General features: G+C 42.1%; 1 long non-coding RNA gene across 4 annotated transcripts in view; it reads right to left on the reverse strand.

The window, feature by feature from the left end:
- Positions 1–387: 387 nt before the first annotated feature.
- The window catches only part of LOC103170616, a 30,275-nt gene continuing 6,842 nt past the window's right edge, over positions 388–23,820 (reverse strand). For 3 of the 4 annotated variants that reach the window (XR_486298.3, XR_003762772.2, XR_005660594.1), the window contains exons 2-3: positions 8,385–8,497; positions 388–1,012 (exon numbers count right to left, since the gene is read on the reverse strand). This is a non-coding gene — a long non-coding RNA (uncharacterized LOC103170616). Of the gene's footprint in view, positions 1,013–8,384; positions 8,498–12,421; positions 12,457–23,820 lie in introns of those variants that run through there. The other variant, XR_486299.3, reaches the window with a different exon arrangement.

Here is a 23,820-nt window from a genome sequence, read left to right on the forward strand (position 1 = left end):
CTCAAAATGGAGGACATGCATAATGAATACAAATAGCAAATTGATTAAATGTAACACACATTCCAACACTATCTGGCCATTTGCCTGTTATTAATGACACAAATCCAGAGAATTCTCATGAAAACACCCGTGACATACAACCCTAGGTAGAAGATGCTGAAGCAAAAGGAGTCTTAAATTTTCCTAATTACTGTGGCACAGCAGACATTAATTTCCCTTTCGGCAGCACTTGTAAATAAGAACATCCGCATGGCTGCTGTGTCCAAGACCTTTTTAGCAAGAACCGAAATCCAATAAGGTACCGATATGTATTTGAACCGATTATTTTGTATTGTGTGCCAAAAGGATGTACTTACTGCTCGAACAGAAACTGAAACAAGGACACCGTTTATACCACATTAAATTTATTTTTTACTTAGTACTTCTATGCATTACATATTTGAAGAATTTTCATACAATTCTCACATAGCTTTCTAGGGAGTGCTAAGTACCGAGGTTTTGAGACAATATAAAATGAAAAAATAAATTAAAATGGCTAGGGGAGGCTAATCTAAAATAGAGAGCGCAGGTACACCAGGTCTTTTCTTTCACCCATCTTGGTGTGATGAGCGATCCTGATTGGACATGATAAATATTGATGGGATCTTCATTCCTTGCTAAGAGGTGAGGTGTCCTTTTCCATCACTGTTGCTTTTCAAGCATTTCAAACAATTCCTGGAGAGCAACCGTGCCATCTTCTTTGATGTGCTGTTACATATGGGTGATTGGTTCATCTGCTGATCAATGATCATTACAGCTCATTGATTTGCCTGCAAGGCACTGAAGGGTTCGGTTGCTTTTGTTGAGAGCGTCGCCACTTAATATTTATTTAGTGGCCACAAACTGCCACAAGTTGTAACCACTAATAAATCCTCTTCTTCTTCCTCTATAATCGGCGAGTGAGAATGGATGAGTGGGAGGCAATTTGCTTCAGTTGCTTCTCCGACAATGAAGTATCGGTTCTGATGATGTGCTGTAGGGAGAAGGAGATCCAGAAATATAGGATCAGATGGGCTGCTGACAGGGCCCATGGTGCAGTTATAGGCCTCAACAAACAGCGAGGTCCACATCAAGCGCTTAGTACAGTGCTCTGCACTCAGTAAGTGCTCAATTAATAACACAGCTCGATTTGAACTTTGTCTTTCTGGGAAATGACTACATCCCAGTTCCTAGACACACCAGGGAAATGTGTTAGGGTCATCACAGGGCTTAGGATCACATTTTCCATGTTGTAAACCCTGGGCAAAAATGATATATCTCAGGCAGAACCCTGGATGTGATTCGAGGATAGGGTAAAATGGATGAGCTCCCACTGCTGGGTTCTCTATTCTGCAGTGATTTAAGACAGACTTCTAACAAACTTAGGAAATACCCATGTCCTGCATTCTCCACTGTTATACTTGTTTTGAAAAGAAGAAAAGCCAAATTATGGGAAAATCGATATATACAAAGACATGATAACTCAATAAGAAGTCAAAAGAAAAAGGTACACCGCACATGATCTTACTTCTCAAGATCGCCAAAGCCCAGAGTCCAGTCTACTGAATGGTATCAGATGCATTTTTTAGATCTATGAAAACGATATAGAGGTCTAGATGCCATCTCTTAAACTGCACTTCTCTCCCAATTCCTGACAAAGGGGAACAGCAAACAAAATCAAGCTGGGAAAGAAACTTTTTCCTCTTTAGACCGAGCCAGGAATTTGGAGATGCTCCCTTGGTGGGCAGGGAGACCCTGACCAGATTATTGGTTTTACTGGGACTAAGATTTGGTTTATTGTTCCTCCAGTACAGAGGTAATAAATGCTAGGCTAACTTTCCCTTCAGATCCTCTACTGACTGGGCAGTTTTCCTTACTCAGAGAATCTTGGGCAGCCACTCACTTGGCAGCAGCATGGCCTAGTGCAAAGAGCATGGGTCTGAGAGTCAAAAGGACGTGGGTTCTAATCCCAGCTCCACCACCTATCTGTTGTGTGACCTTAGGCACGTCACTTCACTTCTTTGGGCTTCCGTTACCTCATCTATAAAATGGGGATTAAGATTCTGTGAGCCCCAGGTGGGACAGGGACTTTGTTCAACCTGATTACCTTGTACCTACTCCAGCGCTTAGAATAGTGCTTAGCACATAGTAAGCATTTAACAAATACCATTATTATTATTAGTTGTACCAGCTGAGAGTGGATCAGCCCTCCTTCAGGCCTGGCCACTTGGACTAGGGAGATGAAGCACCACGCTGCCGGGGGCAGAGTGTACCCCCTAGAGGAGTCTGGATGTGCACGGGAATTAGGTATGCCTTCCCATCCTAGATTCCCCCGGAATCTAGGGGGAGAGCCCAAAGATTACAGGGAAGATTTTCCTCTCTGTTGTCATTGTTCAATTTGTTTTAATGGTATTTGTTAAGTGCTTACTATGTGTCAGTCACTGTACTAAGCCCTGGGATGGATACAAGCTAATCAGGTTGGACACAGTTCATGTCCCATTGGGGACTTACAATGTTAATCCCTACTTTCCAGATGAGGTAACTGAGGTCCAGAGAAGTGAAGTGACTTGCCCAAGGTCACACAGCAGACAAGTGGCAGAGGCAGGATTAGAATCCAAGTCTTCCCTATTCCCAGCACTGGGCTTTATCAACGATTAGACTGTAAGCCTATCAAAGGGCAGGGACTGTCTCTGTTACCGATTTGTACATTCCAAGCGCTTAGTACAGTGTTCTGCATATAGTAATCGCTCAAGAAATACTACTGACTGAATGAACTAGGCCATGCTGCTTCTCGAGTTTTTGTGTGGGCATGGGAGGGTCAGTGGGTCGTGCAGCCTCAAAGGGCAGGCTCATCCACCCGGGTAAAATCTGTCACCCGTGCCATCTTTTTTGACTATGAAGAAAACACACACACACCTGATAGAACACACTCCCATATAAGTGTAATTAGCTAAATTGAAAAGAAAGATGATTTTTCTCACTATGAACACATAAGGAATTCATAAATTTAAACTTAGCAAATTACCTTTATGGGTGTGTTTTATAGTGGCTATGTGGGTGGGTGTGGGTGTGTATTTGCCCTTCTTAGTCAAAAAGGATGCCACTGAAGATAGATTTTACCCAGGTGGTTGGGTGTGGCCCTAAAGATTGTATGGCCAACAGACCCTACTGTGCTCTCACAAAACCTCCCCTCCTACGTGCACACATTTGGGGATGAGGGAGCTGGGAACTCGTGGATAAATGAGGACATTTCAGCAGAGAAAAGACCACGATTGGGGGGATGATTTCTTTGGGGAAAAAAGTGCTCAAGAAAAAGCATCTGTCATGAGAAATCATTGCCGCTGTTGATGCTTTTTGGGGTACTCACTTTGAATGGGAACTGTAGAAGAACCCTGCTCAAATCACACATGACGTTGTTTAGGAAATTTAACTGAGCAGGCAATGCTTTTATTGGATCCAAGGTTTCTTTATTCAGCAGGAGGTGTCTGGATTTGATCTATAGTTTCTTTCATCTTTAAAGGTGAATAATATCTTGTGTGGGCAGCAATGCATGACGTAGGGTAGGTTGATAGAACATTTGCTCTGTAGTCCATGAACTATATACCCCCACCTCCTTTCCTGGCATCCCCTACTTCCCCTATAATAAGCTACGGGCACGTCTATGGCAAGGATTCCATGGATTCGGCCAGCAGTACGATGGGCCGGGTTGGCTTATATAGAAAGAGTAATGGCAGGCAGGAGGTTGGGGGTGGGGGGGCGGTCAGAGGTCAGAGTGTCATGAGTCACAGACCCAATAAATAAATACTAAATCTTCAGCGTTGTAGTTTTTTAATGGCACTTGCTAAGCGCTCTCCTCTGAAGCAACACCTTTCCGTGGCAGGAGAGTTTGCATGCGCTAATAAAACTTAGCGCTATGCCATTGAGAAAAATTCTCTCTCTCTCTCTCTCTCAATTCTATCCACTATGTCAAGCTGCCTCTCTAATGAACGTTGACATATATCTGGACAGAACCAGGCCCTCAATCAGAACCCCAAATGGAGCCCAGGAGCACCCCAACCCTGCAAGGGGAACCATCCCAACCTGAACTCTCCTACCCCGACACCCCCAGCCCCACTGGTGTCCGTGGTTCAGAAAAAATTCTCTTGCCCATAAAGGAAAGGTCTAAGCCAAAGCAACAGATAAAGTTGATTCAACTATGCAGGGTAGCCGCAGCACAGGAAAGAATCAAAGGCAGATGATCAAGTGATCAAAATGCTGATCAAAGACAGCGGCAGAGACTTAAGCTTTTACTCTGCAGGAGAAGGCAATGGTAAACCACTTCTTTAGTTTTTTACCAAGAAAATTCTATGGAAAAAGAACCATAGAGTGGTTATGGATCAGAAACGACTCGATGACATCTAAGAAGGAGTTAAGTACTTACTATGTGCCAAGCTCTGTACTAAAGATTGGGGTAGGTATAAGTTAATCAGTCCATGTCCCACATGGGGCTCACTGTATTAATCTCCATTTTATAGATGAGGCAACTGAAGCCCAGATAAGTGGAGTGAATTGCCCAAGGTCACATAACAGACAAGTGGCAGAGACGGCATTAGAACCCAGGTCCTTCTGACTCCCAGACCTTTGCTCTATTCCCTAGGCCATGCTGCTTTTCAGCTGGAAATAGTGAACTCTCCAGCCCTATTGTGGCTGGAAGGTACCTCAGAACCACTGAGTAGAACCTTGCTTGACTCAAGGCCAGGTCGCAGAGCAGTGAGTCAGAAAGGGGCCATGTTTGGGGCTGGGAGGCTACACCTCCACTCCTATTTCCAACCTCTTCAGATCTGGAAGACTTGTGAAAGAATTACACCTGCCCCAAGACCCTCTGACTTTGCAGCTAATAAAAGTCCCAGCAGCCCACAAAGATATTAGCGCTCGTGCAGTCAATCTCACCTGGAGAGTCCTGCTTTCCCACTGAAAAAGGAGGATGGGTCAAGCTGGGCCCAACTGGGTACGAGGAGGGACACACTTCTGAACGTTGATTTAAGCCAGAATCCAAATTTTCAACCAAAGCAAGTCTCTGCCTATGAGAGTCTGGGTAAACTCAGGGAGCCAGAAGGAATTCGTTCTGAACCACGGACATCAGTGGGGCTGGGGGTGTCGGAGTAGGAGAGTTCAGGTTGGGATGGTTCCCCTTGCAGGGTTGGGGTGCTCCTGGGGTCCATTTGGGGTTCTGATTGAGGGCCTGGTTCTGTCCAGATATATATGTCAGCATTCATAATAGATGCAGCTTGACATAGCGGATAGAGTTTGGGTCTGAGAGTCAAAGGTCATGGGTTCTAATCCCAGCTCTTCCACTTGTCTGCTGTGTGACCTTAGGCAAGTCACTTTACTTCTCTGTGCCTCCATTACCTCATCCTTAAAATGGGGTTTGAATCTGTGAGCCCCACATGGGACAGGACTGTGTCCAACCTGATTTGCTTGTATCCACCCCAGGGCTTAGTGCAGTGCCTGGCACACAGTAAGCTCTTAACAAATACCATAAATATTATTGTTATTTATTGAGCACTTACCATGAGCAGAGCACTGTACTAGACACTTGGGAGAGTATTCTACAACAATAAACAGACACATTCCCTGCCCACAATGAGCTGCCAGTGTCTCCAGCCAGGGTCCTTCTATATTTACATCAGCCAATTTTAAGAATGTCAAAAAATGTTTTTCATCTATTGCACAGTACCTTCAAAGAAGGAGCCTGGTAAATGAATATGTGTACACACACACACACACAAACACACATACACTGCTTTGGACCCCTCCTCCTCCATTTGGAAAGTCCTGGTGAGGGGGCATTGCAGAGTTTCTCTTTCCTAACAGCTTCACTGATAACTTAGAAGATGAGTAATTAACCCAGTAATAAAAGGAGTAGAACATACTACATTGGGAAATGTGACAAATTCTAGTCAGAAATTGTATTAACTGAAACAGAAATTGGAAACTAAAAAAATGCAAACTGAACACGAGGACTACACGGTGCAAATAGAGTTATCCATGGCATGACAAAATTCTGAAAAACAGTTAGGAGCTGGCTGAGGGTGGAAGCACTCTGTCTCCTCAATTCAACAGCCAAAGGATAGAAATAGGTAAGAATTATAATAACCCAGTATTTGCTAAGCACTTACTATGTGCCAAGCACTCTATTAAGGAGTGGAGCAGATACAAGATAATTAAGTCAGACACAGTCCCACATGGGGCTCACAGTCTAGGTAGGAGGAAAAACAGGCATTTAATCCCCTTTTTACAGGTGAGGAAACCCAGGTCAGAAAAGTTCAGTGACTTGCCCGAGGTCACTCAGCAGGCAAGTGGCTGATCTGGTGTAAAAACCCAGGTCCTCTGAGTCCCAGGCCCTGCTGCTTCTGAAGAAAAAGGCCATCAGAACAGCTAGACCACACTGATGAAATTAAGCACCGTGGCCTAGTGGAGAAAAGACGGGCCTAGGAGTCAGAACGATCTGGGTTCTAATCCCAACTCCACTACTTGTCTGCTGTGTGACTTCAGGCAAGTCACTTCACTTCTCTGTGCCTCAGTTCCCTCATCTTTAAAATGGGGATTAAGACGTGAGCCCTATGTGGGACAAGGATTGTGTCCAACCTGATTTGCTTGTTTCCACCACAGCACTTTGTAAAGTGCATGGCACATAGTAAGCCCTTAACAAATAGCCCAATTATTATTATTATTATTACCAGCACTGGAGAACTGGAGTTAACAACTTTCATCACAAGATGTAGTCAAATTGGAATAAGTTAGAGAGAGGAGTTTATGTGTACACATACACACATTAGCAGAAATGCAGTTTTTGATAAAAAGAAAGATAAACAGATAAAAAAGTCAGCAGACTAGGAAATATTTGAAGAGAGGGGAGAATAATTGATTAGGCTACAGTGAAACATAAAAGTAGAAGCAGAAATTGAGATGCAGTTTGGAAAGTAGTTTTGCTAAGGAAATGATAAAAAGGTCCCTCTCTCGGGACAGGAAAAGGTAACCTGAACAAAACAATGGAAGTAGAACAAAGAGAGCAATTCTTGATCAGCCAAGGGAATGGACAGTTGGCTTAAAAGAAGCCTCAAACCCAATTTCTCTGATTCTGAAGCTTTAAAGGAATAAATGAAGATGTGATGTAGTGTTACATCTTAGGGAGTGGGACAGCTTTGAAAGAACTTGGCCTTTAATCTGTGTACTGTAATTATACCTTGAGTATTTCTAAGAGGATCTCAAATAGATCCCACCCGTCTTATTGAAATAAAATAAGTAAAGAGCAGGCAAAGTGAAAAATAGCATTTTTCTATCTTTCTTCCCCCAAACTGTACTGGATGGATTTTGATTTCCTTCAATACCAATCTTTTTCACACAATGGTCAGATTAGATGAAAGGTGGAAATGGCCAAGGACAGAATGAAGTAAGAATATTCCCCAGAACAATATGGGAGAAGACAGCTTCTCAAGGAGAAACGGTCTCTTTCAGCAGAAGGAGTGTAGAAAGGTGCTAAAGCGTGCAGCTTCCGACAAATCCCCAGCCAAAGATATCAAAAAGCATTGGGTGAAGTCCATTAGGTTGAGATCCTCATCCCTGCATCCAGAAACTCCCCCCCCCCCCCCCCCGCCAAGCCCTAATTTTTCCTGCTTTCCCACTCCTTTCCCATAAGGCTTCACTGGCTACCTAACAGCAGTGAAAAACTCTAGGACAATAGCAGTTAGGAAAGGCATAAAGAGGCACGTTGGTGCTCAAATAGCTTTACATATGCGGACATTAAATCAGCTACGAGTCAGAGGCCTTGTGTGTGACCTTGGGCAAGTCACTTAGCTTTTCTGGGCCTCGGTAAATTGGGGATTAAGATTGTGAGCCCCATGTGGGACATGGACATTGTCCAACCTGATTAGCTTGCATCTACTCCAGAGCTTGGTACAGTGCCTAACACATAGTAAGTATTAAGTATTTTTTTTCATTGAAAAAAATAGCATTAGTGAGGAAAAGGGGAGAGGGGAATTGTCTTACCAAGATCAGTTGGGTGTAGAAGGGAAGGACCCTTCCCTAACTAGAAGTTACCCAAGCCCCCATCAACTTGCTAACATAAATATTTGTCAACAGAAGAGGTCAGCTGACACTTTCCCCCACAAAGTACCAGCAGCATTTCCCAGGCAACAGGGGATATCCCACATTTACAAATTCTGGACTCCCAATTCCATTCTGGTAATTCCATGAATGAAGCAGGTGACAGGGTCTTTATATCCTGGGAAGAAAATAGCAAATGGGTATTTTTGAATATTTTCACTGAATTCAGAATCCCTTTTCCTCCTATCTCCTCAAACACACCAAAAACAACTCATCCTTACCCATCTGACCCAGTTGCATTATTTCGTGCTCTCATTCCATCTTCACGGAAATCAGTTCTGGTGGTGACGACTCCTTGTCGGTACAAGAGCTTCCGTCGCAACCTCAAGTAAACCTGGATGGGAGACAGACCAGTTGACTTTTTAAAAATATTGCTACTTCACTTATATAATGGAGGGACTCTGCCTCTGAAAGAGTAAGGGATGCCTCAGTGGGCTGAGTGGATCCACAAATTTTTTAAAAGTATTTCTTAAGCACTTAATATGTGTCAAGCACTCTTCTAAGTGCTGGGGTAGATTCAAGTTAATCAGGTCAGGCACGTCCCTTTCCCACATGGGCTCACAGTCTAAGTAGGAGGGAGAAAAAGCACTGAAACTCCATTTTCAATTGAGGGAACTGAGGTGCAGATAAGTTAAGTGACACACCCATGGTCACACAGCAGGCAGGAGGCAGAGTAGGGATTAGAACTCATATCCTCGACTCCCAGTCCCATGCTCTTTCTGCTAGGCCAAGCAGCTTCATGAAGCTTCCCTCAGCACCTAACTCTCCTCTCCTCAGAACATCAAAACTCCTCACAGTAGCCTCCAAGGATCTCCAACTCGCTCCTCCTTAACTATCTGTTCTCTCCACCCTCCCTCCTCCTTACCTATCTGCCCTCTTCACTCTTTATTATCCAACTCACCTTCTTTATCCCTCTCAAGTTAACCTTCTTACCATACCTGATTCTCAGTTCTCCCACCTAAGAACCCTCAATCATGCTGTTCCCCCCACTTCCTCCCTCCCCAAATCCGACGGACCACAACTCTCCCCACATTTAAAGCCCTCCCATTTGTTCCAGTGAAATTCACTATCCTCCAACGAGCCTTCCTCGATTAGTTCCAAGTACTCTAAGCCACACAAATCCATCAGCCATTCTATCTGGCATTTTTAACTCATTTAGGCCCAACCTCAGTATATGTATGTTTACTTCAATGTGCATTCAATTGTTTGTCTGTCTCCCTGGTTAGAGTGTTAGCTCCTTGTGGCCAACGAATGTATCATGTCTGGGATCTGTTATTGTCAATAACAATAATAATAATATTGCTATTTGTTAAGCACTTACTATGTGTCAAGTACTGTACTAAGTGCTGAGGTAGATACAAGTTAATCAGATCCCCAAAGGGGCTGACAGTCTAAGTAGGCAGGAGAATAGGTAGGTATTGAGTTTCCATTTTGCAGATGAGGGAACTGAGGCAGAGAGAAGTGAAGTGAGTTCTCCGATGTCTCACAGTAGACAAGTGGTGGAGCTAGAATTAGAACCCAGGGCTTCTCTCTGGGGGCCATGCTCTTTCCTCTAGTCCACATTGTTTCTCAAAGCACTTGGTAGAGTGAACTGACCACTCTGAAGGTGCTATTTCATTTTAAATGCATTTAAAAGTCAGGTGTCTTAATCAAAAGAGTGGGACAGACATTTTGGCAAATCATCTCCTTTTCGTTTTAATGGCATTTGTTAAGAACTTACTATGAGCTAGACATTGTACTAAGTGCTGGGGTAGATTCAAGTTAATCAGTTTGGACACAGTGTCTGTCTCACATAGGAGGCATAGTCTTAATCCCCATATTACAGATGAAGTAACTGAGGCTCAGAGAAGTTAAGTGACTTGTCCAAGGTAATGCAGCAGACAAGTGGCAGAGTGAGGGTGAGAACCCAGGTCCTTTCTATTCTCAGACCTGTGCTCTATCCACTAGACCACACCGCTTCTCCTTTGTAAAGGGTCTGGAAAGAGATGGACTACCTCTGCTTAGGAGATCAGATGTTAGGCCCCCAGGTGGAAACTGGAGCAGAGGGTGGCTTTGGGAACTGGGATAGATATAAGTTTAGAGCAAGCTGAAAGGGCGGCTGCTCTGGATGGAACAAAAGCATACCCTACTCTTCAGTCACCAGCGAAAGTTTAAACTCTCTCCAGAGAGAGCCTGGCCTTTGCAGAGGGAACCTGACCCTGGTTTAACTGAGGTCAACACACTGCGGGAGATTCGTTCTACCAGAAAAGAAAAAAAGTTGAAGTCAACACCCAGTTCAGTCTACACTTCACTCTGCTGCCTGGATTAGCTTTCTACAGAAATGCTCTGGGCATGTCACCCTTCTCCTCAAAAATCTCCAGTGGTTGCCCATCAACCTTCGGATGAAGCAAAAACTCCTCACTATTGGCTTCAAAGCTCTCCATCACCTTGCCCCCTCCTACCTCACCTCCTTTCTCTCCTTCTACATCCCAGCCTGCACACTCCACTCCTCTGCCGCTAATCTCTTCACTGTGCTTTGTTCCCGCCTGTCCTGCCGTCGACCCCTGGCCCACGTCCTACCTCTGGCCTGGAATGCCTTCCTTCCTCACATCTGCCACACTCGCACACTTCCCCCCTACAAAACCCTACTGAGAGCTCACCTCCTTCAGGAGGCCTTCCCAGACTGAGGCCCCCTTTTCCTCTGCTCCTCCTCCTCTCCTGATCTCCCTGTCTCCCTCTGTTCTCCCCCTCTCCCCCCCCCCCACAGCACTTGTGTATAAAATGTACATATTTATTATCCTATTTATTTTATTAATGATGCCTATGTATCTATAATTCTATTTATTTACAATGATGCAATTGATGTCTGTCCACTTGCTTTGTTTTGTTTTCTTGTCTGTCTCCCCCATTCTAGACTGTGAACCCACTGGGTAGGGACTGTCTCTATCTGTTGCCTAACTGTACTTTCCAAGGCCTTAGTACAGTGCTCTGCACAAAGTGGCCGCTCAAAAAATACAATTGAATGAATGAATGGGCTCAAGTCTGCCAGGATTTCATAGAGTCAAACACTGGCAACTTACAGTTTTGGATCATAAATTCTCTAATTGCTCCCTTCTAATTGGGAGGAATTTCTAGCAAAAAACACAAATGCAATCTGAATAATTCTTTCTTTACTATCTGTATTCATTGATGAAAACTATAAGAAACACTTCTCCAACAGATTTAGCACAATCACCTCTAATATGAGCTCATCTTAAAACATGTTATTTTCCTTATCCATAATCTATCTTAGTGTCGGTATCCCCTCCTAGATTGAAAGCTCCTTGGGCGTAGGGATCACGTCTACCAATTCTGTTGTATTGTGTTAGCGCTTAGTTCGGTACCCTGCACACAGTAAGCGCTCAACAAATACCTCTGACTGTCTGATACATTACGGCAATCTATTATATCGTTTTGACGAAGTTCAAGTCTAGGAATTTGTGGTCGCTTTGTCAACCTAAAGGTATTGCAATTTTCTAAGACTACAGACCCACTGGGAAGAACCTCCTCCTGAAAGCGTTGAAATTCATGTCTTCTTAATTGCCTGAAATTCATGTCAGTTTTGTGAAGAAGCTATAAACATACGCAGTTATAAAAACACATTTAGACACCCTGAACAAAATCAATGCCATATTATTTTAGTTTATTAGTCCTGGTAGGGTACACATTGGTCTTTCTACTTAGGTATTTATTTATACCCAAGAACCAAATGGACATAAATGCCACACTTGGGATAATACTAATGCTAGAATCGAGAAGAATACTTATACCTTCTGCCTTAATTGACGAAACTAAAATAGTGTTTAGGAATCATCTTCACACAATGTAGGACAAAGCTGAAGGTCGGGGCATAATTCATAAAAAAACATTAAAAGGGATTTTTTTTAAAACAAGGTTCAGATTGAAGAACTGTTAGTTCACAATCTTTTCCTCATCTTAAATGAGGGAAATAAATATCCAGTGAAAGAACACACACCCTTCTTTTGGCTTTCTTCTTCTTCTCTCTTTGGAATCTCTAAGAGCCTGATTCCAAAGGTTCTGGGCTATTCAAAACTTTGTTGCTCTTATGAAAAATTAATGATGGTCTTCTGCTCAACAAAAAGCTGCCTTATTTTGCACCTGATTAACAAAGAAAACCCCAATATGGATGTGAGATTCTCAGCAGGAGAGGTATCTTTCTAAGGCTCAAGCACAGCTTCCTTCTATTACATTTATGGTTTTGGGAAAATACTGTGCTTACCTTATTTATTTGGAATTCCTGAGCTGAACGCAGGGTAGTGTACTCCATTTAACAAGAAGCCTACTGTTAATAAAAGAAATAGTCACTAAAAACAACCAGGCAGTCTTACAGTGGGTTGATACCAAGTCAAGCCCACTGACTATTCCACAATTACAGAGACCAAACCAATGCACTTATTCATAATGAGAATAATTCTTTATAAAGTATGTCTGAAAATTTGCTTTGGAAAGACTATCGTAAACATGGAACGCGGATGGTGGGGGTTTAAGAGGGGAAAAACTTGCTTCACAATGAGCAGCTCAGGTAACGTATAAAGAATTTTGGAGACCGTGTCCTTAAAGAGACTAATAAAGAGGAAGAATTACTTGTGGGATGCACAGTGATGGGTAAAGAAAGAATTCTTGTCTATCTTGTAGACATTACTACAGGTAATACAACACTTTTGTGCCCATAGCTTTAACACTTAACGATTATCTCGGCAAAGAAACACTGAAGAAATCCTTGAAAAAATGAAATTTTCTAGGAGAACATATATTAGTTTGACTCTTTCGTTGGTGGTCACAACAAATTCATAGGCTGGCTTCTTTTTTTTTTCTTTTTAACGGTATTTGTTAAGTGCTACTCTTTCTCAAGCACTGTTCAATATGCTGGGATATATACAAATCAGTCAGGTCAAACAAGGTTGTTTTTCTCCATGGGGCTCCCAGTCTAGGAAGGAGGGAGAACAGGTACTGAATCCTCATTGTACAGTTGAGTAGAATGAGGCACAGATAAGTTAAGTGACTTGCCCCAAGGTCATAAAGCAGGCAGGTGGCAGAGCTGGGATCAGAACCCAGGTCCCCTGACTCCTAGGCCCATACTCTTTCCATCAGCTCATGTTGCTCTTGAATGATGCAAACTCAAAACCACTGAAATAATTACCTTCTCTTTGCTTGCTTTCCAGAAACAAAGAAGCAAATCAACATAATTCTAAACCTTAAATATTTAGAATCTGTTTGGATTTTCATGAAATGGCTATTATAAGCGTGGTTAGAGCACATATAAGAATTTCATCCTTCGATCAATTTTCCAGCTGTCCTATCAAAATGTTCTTATTGAACATCTAAACCAACATTCACCAAGTGACCCAAATGGCTTTGTTGTGCAGGATCAAAAAATAGTTTTCATCCCAATATTACTTAGCTGGTAAATATTTTTTGCATGGGTCCTTAGGCATAATGACAGGAGAGTTGATAAAAAACAGCTGGATGAGACAGTGAATATTCAGCTAGCAAACACGGATTGCATGTTTTTTGAATCTCATTGGCATGAGGCTGCCTTCCTTCCTATCCCAAGTGAACTCTTCTCAAATCTTTATGTTTCAAGCTCTGGAACTAAAAGATGAAAACTACTTTACATGGATTGTCGCTGAGTGTTTTAATTGACTAATAACCATTTCCTCAGGAAAAAAAAAAAGAACCTTTCTTGTGGATATTTATGTCCTTTTCCCGGGAGAACAAAGTCCATTTTTTTTAATGTCGTTGTATATTTGTGATATTGTAGTAATGATTTTTGGATATTTGATAATAAAATGTTGTCAAGTAGAGGTGGAATCCTTGGGGTAGATTCTAAAATAAGTATTGATTTTTTTTTTAATTCTGCAGCCCTTAAAGATTGTATTCCGTGCTTCCTCCTCGACATTTCCGCTCGTTGTCATCTGGATGAAATTCTACATTTTCTGACTAGCAGATAACAATTTGTTGTTCTCAGTTTGTCAAAAGAGTGACTGGAGTGTCACGTTTCTAGTTATTTTAAAGATGTTGAGGTTTAAACACTACTGAGGATTAAATGAGGAAAAAGTGGGAGTTGTGCTCTCAATTGAAAATGCAACTCATTCTGTCAGCGTCCAAGTGTCATTATTCTCCAGGATACTCACACATGCCAACAAAAAGCTGGAACTACTGAAAGATAGATAGGGTCAAAGATGTTGTAGAAGCCTAGATGCAGTGTTAGAAATTCTTATTATGTAGCTGTCAATTCACTTCTTTAACCCCTCCAGAGCTAAACACACTCACACCCATTTACAACCTAGAAGGCCATTAGACATTTTAAAGATGAGCCTACTGCTGCTTCCTTCTCTTTCTTTTTTTAAAAATGGTACTTGCTAAGCACTTACTAAATGCTAGGCTCTGTACTATGCACCAGGGTAGATACAAGATAATCAGGTTGGACACAGTCCCAGTCCCACATGGAGCTCCCAGTCTTAATCCCCATTTTACAGATGAGGTAATTGAGGCATAGAGAAGTGAAGATGCTTGGCCCAGGTCACACAGCAGACAAGTGGTGGAGCCAGAATTAGAACTCAGGTTTTTCTAAATCCCAGTTCCAGTAATTTGTCCAAGGTCACACAGCTGACAGGAGGTGGAGTCAGGATTAGAACTCAGGTCCTTCTGACTCCCAGGCTATCCATTGAGCCATGCTGCTTCTATCATGTTGATGACAGACTTTAGTTTGAGAACCCTGTGTCAGATAGGAACTGTGTCCGACTTGATTATCTTGTATCTGCCCCAGTGTGAAGAACCGTTTTTGGTACACAGTAAGTGTTTAACAAATAAAATATTATTATTACTATTATAATGAGTTCCTATCTTACTCTCTGTATAACAAATAAAATATTATTATTATTACTATTATAATGAGTTCCTATCTTACTCTCTGTGCAAAAGGAAACCTAAAACTCCAGTTGTTTCATACCAAAGCAAGTCAATGACCAGGCCAAAAAAATGTTGCCCTAGTCAGAAATTCATAAAAGGAAAGATTCACTGAGCTGCTAACTAATTCAGGATTTGGATGGTCTTTTTCATGACTGGCTGCTTAACACATCGTGATGAGCTGCTACCAAATGAGTAGAACCAGGGGACTTATAATCATGAGATCTCAAAATATCCTTTCACACTGTTAAACCTTTCCAAATAGCTCTTGGGAATTAGGACTTTCGAATAAGTATTTATTGATTTGCTCTTGCTTTGATGAAGCAGCTGACATACTCTGAGAAAGAAGAAATGCCACACAGCCAGTCTGAAACATTTATATAAATAGAACAGATGCAACCACCCCCTCTCCTGCACACACACCCTGACGGGCAGACCGCCCTGGCAGACAGGACTGTCAGAAAAGTGGTTCTGATGGTTTGGTCGAACTGGATTGGTGCTCCGGGGAGTTCCAAAGCCTGATGGTAGAAGAGGGGGAGGTACAGTTTTTGCTCTGCTCTCAAACTAGGGGAGGTTGGGTGCCAATAAATCTATCAGTCCTATTTATTGAGCACTCACTGTGTGCAGAGCACTGAACTAAGCACTTGGGAGAATACAATATGAGAGTCGGTAGACATATTCCCTAACCACAGTGAGCTTACTATCTAGAGAGGGAGAAGGACATTAATATAAGTAAATAAATTTCGGGTTACATATATAAGTGCTGTGGGGCTGAGGGAGGGGTGAAAAAAGGGAGCAATTTCAAATACAAGGACAAGGCAGAAAGGAGTGGGAGAAGAGGAGTGAGGGCTTAGTCGGGGAAGGCCTCTTGGAGGAAATGCTTTGGGACTACAACCCTGGCTCAAGTTGTCCCTTGACCCTCAGCCACTCACCCTTGTTTGGGATTCTCCTCAGGAAAATGACTGAAGGGGGTGGGGGTGGGGGGACTCCCTTGAAAATTGTTGGAACTGGGTTTTTCAAAATGTCTGACTCGAAGATTAATATTCATCTATATAGATGATTGGGCTTTGGGAACAGATCTGAGAATGGGGCCATGCTAGATATTCCACTGCCTCTTTCCTCTTCACTTGTAGAAAATATTGGACATTTTTTGTTCTCTTTGATTTTTGAAACTCTTAGCTAAAAGTGTTCCTCTGGAGCTCTTAACTCTATTATAGAATCTATCTCGGGAAGAAACTCTTGGGATCTTCAGAACTTTTGGCAACAGGGGTAAAATCCAAACCAGTGTGTTTTCCTTTTAAAAAATATTGGGGGTAGAAGGAGGGGGCAGGAGGAGGGAGGGGGATTTTTTTCCTCACAATTAGGGGAACTAACCTTTTCCATTACGTCGGAAAGAATCTTAAAGTCTACATGGAAGATCTCAGATTCATTAACACTAAAAACAATCATTTTCTAGTCTCACAGTAAATGTTACTCACCATTGTACTAGATACTGATGTTCATTTGAATGTGAAAGCTATATGGATCTATTTATTTATACACGTATATATGAACCCGCTGCTTTTAGCAACTCATTTGATCCAGCCACGTTAAAGATAAGGCGCCTAGGAACATTTGGTCTTTTGAATGTTTACTGGCAACACATCAGCGTTTCCACAGTTGTTAATATTTGTTAATAATCAAGCAGAAGGTTCTTGGGAGGAAGATGCCGAATGCACAGTCAATGCTTTTTATGAAGAACAAGGCAGTGTTGCATTAATGCCAGCAAATCACAAGGTTTGAAACTCCGTGATTGGTCTTCGACTTGATGAACTGTTCTGGCGTTGATGCATCAGATACTGCTCAAGCCGGAAGGGGCTCCAAGAAATTCTCCAAGCCGGGATGGGCCAGATGTATCCAAAGGCCAAAATAGGGGCCAGCTCTGACCCAGCCACTTCGGCCCATAAGCCCCAGGCCTTCTGAAACTCCAAGACTGGGGGCAGGAGGGCCTGACCTACTGAATCTGTGGCCAGCTTTGTGCTCCTGCCCTACCATAAGGGGATTTGCTTAATCAATTGTATTTACTGAGCACTTATTGTGTGCAGAGCAATGCACTAAGTGCTTGGGAGAGTACATTATAACAGAACTGGTAGACATGTTCCCTGTCCACAATAAGCTCACAGTCTAGAGAGGGAGACGGACATTAAAATATATGATTGATAGATTAATGTAAATAAATAAGTTACAGTGTGCGTAAGTGCTGAGGGGCTGAGGGAGGAGTGAATAAAGGGAGCAAATCAGCATAACACGGAAGGGAGTAGGAGAAAATGAGGGCTCGGTCAGGGAAGACTTCTTGGAAGAGATGTGCCTTCAACAAGACTTTGAAGATGGGGAGAGTGATTGTCTGGGAGGCTGATACAGTAATCAAGGAGGGATAGGATAAGCGCTTAGATTCATGTGGCAATAATAGTAATATTAATGATGGTATTTGTTAAGCCCTTACTATGTTCCAAGCACTGGTGTAGATACAAGATAATCTGGTTGTCCCATGTGGGGCTCACTGTCTTAATCCCCATTTTACAGATGAGGCAACCGAGGCACAGAGAAGTTAAGTGACTTGCCCTAAGTCACACAGCTGATAAGTGGCAGGGTCGGGATTAGAACCCACGACCTCTGACTCTCAAGCCAGTGCTCTTTCCGCTAAGCCACTCCGGTAGTAGTTTTGGGGGAAAGGAAAGAGCAGATTTTAGCAATATTGTGAGGGTTGAATCGACAGGATTTAGTGACAGATCGAATACATGGGTTGAATGAGAGAGCTGCGTCAAAGATAATGCCAAGGTTACGGGATGGAGAGGACGGAGTTCGGTGTGCGTCCAAGTTGGTGAAGAACCTTTCAGTGTTCGCTCTGACCCCATCCTTCAGGACTCATCTAACATTTTAGGAATAGGAGATTAGGAAAAGAGGGTGAGAAAGGTGCCACCTCATTGTTTCTCCCAAATAGGTGGTGAAAGGAGGACTGGTGTAATGCTTTTCACTCCTCTTGAAATGACGTGAGATGGTGGAGCATCATAAGAAAAGAAAATCTCTGACATCTGTCCCTCAGCACCCTATGTATACAGAGTCATATTCAAAAACCCAGTAAGAGAAAGATAAGATAAAAGTAAACTGGAAAGTGAGAGGGAGAGAGAGAGAAAAAGAAAGACAGAGAGAGGGACAAGGAAAGGGGCATGGGGAAGAGAGAAAAACAGAGATAGAGATGTAAAGGGGGAGGAGAGGGAGGGAGGAAGGAGAAGAGAGAAGAAAGACAGGATCAGAGAGAGGGAGTGAGAAAGAGAGGGAGACTCTAACAAAGCCTGATACACCAGGAAATGCTATGGAAGGAAAGACGTAAACCCCAAAGGGCAAAAGGAAAGGAACAGTAGATCTTAGGATTCTCCCACAGATTCTTCAGAGATTTCAGCTAGAATATAATATCTCACCTTAAACCTCATACAGGGGGAGAATGCCACATTATAAAGAAAAGTGAAGAGAGGCATTTTGAATCTATTGATCTTCTTTGTTGGGCTGGGGAAAGCAGACTGAGGTGTCCCCATAGGAGACATTGAGCAAAATGACTATTATAGAAAGACTTTGGTGATGTATTGACAAAGCACCATAACAGTGAATTGCCAAAATAAAGACATTGATTATATTCTCAGCTACAGTACTTCCACACAAAGTGTTACGCTGTACAAAATCCAAGCCTTCCTGATCCAGTGTCCCATTGCACTATCTTGTCCCACCTCTGACTTGCCTTCTCCCAGTAGTTGGGCTGCACTTTCAGTCACAGCGCTTACGTATGCTGAGTTTGCTGCCCCTCATTCAACTGATCATTACCAGCTGGAAAGAAATGAGAAGCAGCATGGCCTGGTGAACAGAACACAGGCCTGGGAGTCAGAAGGACCTGGGTTCTAATCCCAGTCCGCTGCTTGACTGCTGTGTAACCTTGGGCAAGTCGCTTCTCTTCTCCATCCCTCGGCTCCCTCAATCTCTAAAATAGGGGTTAAGACTGCAAGCCCCGTGTGGGACAGTGACTATGTCCAATCTAATAATCTTGTATCTACCCCAGTGGTTAATACAGTGCCTAACACACAGTAAGCCCTTAAAAAATACTATCCAAAACACAAAAAAGTGATTACTTCTCTTGAGACAAGATCAGCCTTCATGAAACAATGATAGCACCGATATCTTGGGGATATGAAAATATGTCCAGGAGCTAGGAAGGTCATAACAGAAAGTCACAATGATAGTGAGTAGGTGTAGAGAAAACAAATAAAGCATACGCATTTGTATGCTTGAAATGAGAGATCATTTTTATGGCACTTCTCCTGATAACTTGGAAAATGTATTTAACACCTGGAAATTACAGGCTTTAAAATGGCACATTATGGGAGTGACTCATATTGTGTAGATAAACTCTTTAACCAATTATGCTTAAATCTCTTATCATTAAAAGCTAAATTAGTATAATCCGCCAATTTCATTCAGGGTGCTGATTTAGCAGTGCAGGCAAACTTCAGTTTACTTACTCCGTCACAATAATATTACACAGCTATTTCTTAGTGCAAAGAACACGTACACCGAGGTCACTGGTGAACAGTACTCTTTTGGGAGGCTGAAACGGGACCGTCTAAAGAAAGTACGTGAACTAGAGAATTCCATTCCCAACCATTACTTTGCATCTAGCTTAAGCATACGCGTGAGCTTCATCTTCATGCAGTGAAAGATTCCCACTAGACTTGAGGAAAAAAATTGTTTGTGCAGTAACACCCAACGCTTGCTTCCCAAAGCGTCCAAGATCACAAAAGCATCACTTGTGTAATTGCTTGAACAGAAAGATGATTGTATTTTTAATTCTCTACTTTCTCCCTCTACGGTTTGCATTGATCTGAAAAATCCTGAAAGCCTTGATTGGTGTCTCTAAATTACACCTTTGACGTCTACTCAAAATTACCCACCAAAAGAACACACTGGATAAAAATTCCAAATGACACAACCTGTTAATGATATGCAATATATAACAGTAGATTTAGGACTTCTCTGAAATATTATCTCTTGCCTTACCTCTGTGACTGTCCCATTGATTATAAAGGAAAAAACATATGCCAAGAGGGGGAACATGTCACAACAGAGCCACATATTTGCTATAAGATTCCAAAAGCCTTTCTTTATGGTATTTTTTGAGCACTTACTATGTGTCAAACACTGTTCTAAACACCGGGCAGGCACAGGTCATTTAGGGCAGACAAAGTCCTTGCCCACATGGGGCTCACAGATTAAGTAGGAGGGAGAACAGGCAATGAATCCCCAGTTTACAGTTGATGAAACTGAGGCACAGAGAAGCTAAGTGAATTGCCCAAGGTCACACAGCGAGGAATCGGCAGAGCCGAGATCAGAACCCAGGTCCTCCGATTCCAAGGCCCGTGTTCTTTCCACTAGGCCATGCTGCTTCTCCTGTTTCAATCTGTAACTTTGTTTCAGGATAACTGAGTAGTCAGAATCTGAAACTAGTGTACTTTCTATCAGCTGTGATGCCATCCTACCTAATGTATGCTCACAGTTCCTGAAATTTGAACAAGAAAATATAGGTCAATCAAAATAAAAAGATGGGTGCTTAAAAGGAAAAGAGGATGAAAGGAGAGGGATTTGTCTGCTTTGCATTTCACCCCCAAAGCCTGGGAGGCAGCTTCTGAGACTGTAGGGCTATTTTAGAACTAACTACAGAATTAACTTTCTCTAATCCTGTGAAAAACTTGCCAACAAAATGGAGTGTCTCTGGAAGATGGCTTTGGAGGCTATCAAAATCCGCATAATAAATGAGCAAGTCAGAGGACCTGAGTTCTAATCTTGATTCCACCACTTGTCTGCTTTGTGACCTTGGGTGAGTCATTTAATTTATTTGTGCCTCAATTACCTCATCTGTAAAATGGGGATGAAGACTGTGAGACCCAGGTGGGTCATGGATGGTATTCAACCTACCTTATATCTACCCCAGCACTTAGTACGGTGCCTGACAAAGTAAGTGCTTAACAAATACCATTTTTTAAAAAAAGCACCTACTCACAATAGGGGACTATCAATTCCTAAATATTTTAAGGCCTAGTTGGATTTCCTCATGTGGCTAAATATCAACACCACTTCCAATGAAAGACAACCCACAAAAGACCTATGCCACTTTTGCAGGAGCCCAAAACTAGGTGAAAAAATGATTCATACAGTCTTCCCAAAGAAAGCAAATTTGGAAAGGAAAAAGGAATTTGTGAAATTAGAAAAAACATTTTTAGTTATGTTATAGTGATTCATTGCTTACTTGGAAATAAAGAAGTGGCATGGCCTAATGGATACAGCATGGGATGGGGAATCAGAAGTCCTGGATTCTAATCCTCCCTCTGCCACCTTCTTGCTGGGTAACCTTAGGCAAGTCACTTCCCTTCTCTGTCCCTCAGTCACCTCATCTGTAAAAGGGTGACTAAGACCATGAACTCCAACCTGATTAGCTTGTATTTTCCCCAAGGCTTACAATGGCCGGCACATAGTAAGCACTCAATAAATACCAAAAAAGAAAAAAAAATGCCTGCCATTCTAGAAAATCATGCCACTTAAGTACGTTTAATCTACAAAGACTCAACTTTTAAGCTAAAATCAGATCTTGATATCTTCCTATAAAAGGGCATCCTTTCTGCAGGCATCCAAGTAAACTGGAGTTATTAAGTCCGTTTTTTGAAATGAATTCATTTGGTCATTATCTCAAATGGTTAATAATAAAATCTGTTTGAGTGGAGACACACTAAACCAACATTAGATGGTGCTTGATCATAATTAAGAGTCATAAGGAAGTGCATCTTGATGATAATTGATATGAATGTTTAATATGCCAAGTCTTATGAGTGGGGTATAGATGGAAATTGCCATCCTGCCTGCACCCCTACATTTGTTTTCTGTTGAATAAAGATAAATTAAATTCTACCCCATAACCCTATTCAATGAGGCAGATGATTCTTTCTCCTTTATACTTGTGCACCTGGATCATCCCTTCCGGCAACAAAAAGGCATTAATATACCATCTCCAGGGATGCTGCATGACATTGATCTCATTTGGCCCCCAAAAGGCATCTTCTACAAGCTGACATTATCCCCGAACTAGCCAAGGGAAGCAGATTCAGGCATTCCCTTTGTTTCACTGTGTAGAGAGGCATGCTACAAGGGAATGGGGTCAAAGAGTTGATTTCTGTAGATAAACGGCAGCCCTCCTAAATGTTCTTCATCATCTAGTATCTCAGTTTGTACTTCATTTCTTTGTTAACTCCATGTGATAAGGGGAAAGCTTGGCTTGTAGTTTGGGATAATGAGTCTCCATAAATCTGTTTAGATAGTCCAAAGGGCTCTCTTTCCGTTACTATACAATGCTGAGAAGGCACCTCGTATACCAAACTCACCAAGGTGTGCTTTCAGCATTGTGTGAGATTTCTATTTAAGGAAACCCGGTCCCAGCTTAATATAAAATGACACTTACTAGGAATCATGAGAAATGGAACTCGCGCGGTTATTTCTACACTAAACCAATGTCAAAGACCACAAAGAAATTCTTAGAATGTGAAAAACAAAAGTATGGAAAAATACTAGTTCTCTACTTAAAGAAGAGGACCTCAGGAATATGCTAGGGAAAAAAACCCCCACAACTGAGCCATCTATTTTTTATGGTATTTCTTCAGCATTTACTATGTGCCAGGCACTGTTTTAAGCACTACTACTACTTATAATGATAATCATGGTATTTGTTAAGCACTTACTATGGGCCAGGTACTGTACTAAATCCTGGTGTAGATACAAAGTAATTGGGTTGGACACAGTCCCTGTCTCACACGGAGCTCAGAGTCTCAATCTCCATTTTATAGATGGGATGACCGAGGCACAGAGAAGTTAAGTGACTTGCCCAAGGTCACACAGCAGATGAGTGGCAGAGCCGGGATTAGAAGTCAGGTCCTTCTGACTCCAAGGCCCTATTTACTGGGCCTTGCCACTTCTCTATGAGTATATCTAAACAAAAGGAGGAATCCAACAACATGAGGAAATTTGTATTCCCAAGTTTTGACTTTCAAACATGTTCATCTAATTGTGCGCCATACATTATGCTTATAAAATTGCAATTAAAAAGCATAATTGAGCAAGAGACAGTTATGAAAATCCCTAAGCTGACTCTCACACAAAAAATACCTTCCTGGTCAGGCATAGCATAGTAATGCAATGCATGAACAATAATCTCCACCTTTGGTTTTTGAATTACCTGGGTACAAGGGCCTTGAATCAATTAATGGTATTTATTGCATACTTACCATATGCAGAGCACTGTACTAAGAGCTTGGGAGAATACAATACAACAGAGGTGGTAGAACCATTCCTTCCCTACAACGAGTTTATAGTCTAGAGAGAGAGAGTCAGCCATTAATATAAATAATTTACGGATATTACAAAAGGTCTGAAGGGCTGAAAGTGGGGTGAATACCAAATTTATTCCTGCATTCATTCAATCATATTTATTGAGCGCTTACTGTGTGCAGAGCACTGTACTAAGCCCTTGAGAGAGTATAATATAACAATTGCCCAAAGGGTAGAGTTACTTCAATGTAGAAATGCAATTTATCAAAACATGCTATCAGTCTGACTAAAGCCCAAAACAAGAATAATAATAAT

The sequence above is a fragment of the Ornithorhynchus anatinus genome, chromosome 11, assembly GCF_004115215.2.
Source record: "Ornithorhynchus anatinus isolate Pmale09 chromosome 11, mOrnAna1.pri.v4, whole genome shotgun sequence".
NCBI lineage: Eukaryota > Metazoa > Chordata > Mammalia > Monotremata > Ornithorhynchidae > Ornithorhynchus > Ornithorhynchus anatinus.